Raw genomic sequence first — 1,542 nt, 5'->3', positions numbered from 1 at the left:
CAAAATGTTAAAAAATATGTAGGTACTTAACATTTCACTAAAGCATAAAGTTACAGATATTTTCTAAAGAAAAATAATTGTGCCACTTACCTATTTTTGCTGTTTCTATGAACTTTTTTTTATTCTGTACATAGGACATTTTGTACAAAATATGAAGTCTACATTTTTATTACTTATTACCATAAAACAAAGATACAATGTATGTACAATATTAAAAGGAAGCCATACTAAAGCCACACTAAAAAGACACTCAGAATAGTGACATTTCTGTGTAGACACATTTGGGGAAGAGTGAAGATGCCGAACGCAGAGCTTTATGAAGACAAACGGTCACCAGGCTCTGTTCAGTGAGCATTTCGGCCATCGGCCTGGTGCAGAGCGAACAGGTGTCTAGATGATGATGCGTAAGCTGGCAATTAGCACAAGGAATCCGAGTTCCAACCAGGGGAACTGTGATAGGTCAAAATATTAAGTGAGACTCTTGTCAAAGAAAATTAGTTTCTCTTAAAAGAGTTTTTTTTTTTTTTTTCTTGTTTTTTGGTGAATGTTTGTCTTCGATAAAGAGCAGAAATAAAACCCAGACAGAAAGATGTTCTTATACACGGAGCTTTTACACAATCACCCAACATCGATATTTTGCTTTTTCCCGAGGGCAGAGTCTTCCCAGAAACCTCTCTCACAAACATACCGAACATCCAAAATCAAGGGCATTTGAGGATCTATCAGCTAAAGACAGAAGTTCAAACAATGGTATATCAAAACACATAGACGCTGCTTTATACAATAAAAAGCACCCTTTTTCCCTCAAAAGGAGAAGGCATCTAAACTTTTTTAATTATAGATTTCATAATGGTAAAATGGACAGATACTTCTCAAGTTTCTCAGGAGGTGGTCTGTCGAGAAGCGGACTTGTCCACTTTCAGCTGGGGCCATCCTCGAAGGTAGGGCTTGGCTTGCTCTTAACGCAGACCCCTCCCCCCGTTTCCTCCAAGACGCAGGAAACAGACGCTGTGGCGGCTAAACGGGACCCGGCGGGCATGGGCACGGCAGCTGCGCAAGGGACAAGGTCTGCTCCTCACGAGCCGTCACTGGACACCCGAGACCCCGACTGCAACACAGATCCTACAGAAGCCACAGCTGACCTTTTATGTGTCGAGACATTTAACATTGAGTTTATAATCTTATACCAGGGACGAGGAAACTCGATCACTTGTTTAGAATAGCAGTGCACATCTCAAGTAGCTTTCAAGCAGGATAAATAAGTCAAATACTGGCCACCCTGAGAGGAATAAAGACTAGACGAAGCACTAAGTGTAAAGATTCTTCTCCTCGTGCTATTCCACCTCAAACGAAAGCTCAACACATGCAAGGGCGTCGTGGAGTAGATAGCAGCATTTGAAGACCAACGAGGACCGCGTCCCGTCCTTACGGGGCGTTTATAAGGAGTGCTCTTCTCGACAGAAACCATGTACCCAGCGTCACCCTCACTGGCACTCCCCTTAGGCTCGTGGAGCCATGTTACTTACGGCAGTCGGCGGGCGT

This window comes from Tupaia chinensis, unplaced genomic scaffold (genome assembly GCF_000334495.1).
Source record: "Tupaia chinensis unplaced genomic scaffold, TupChi_1.0 Scaffold000671_1, whole genome shotgun sequence".
NCBI classification, from domain to species: Eukaryota; Metazoa; Chordata; class Mammalia; order Scandentia; family Tupaiidae; genus Tupaia; species Tupaia belangeri.
Note: the sequence above shows the minus strand (reverse complement) of the source record.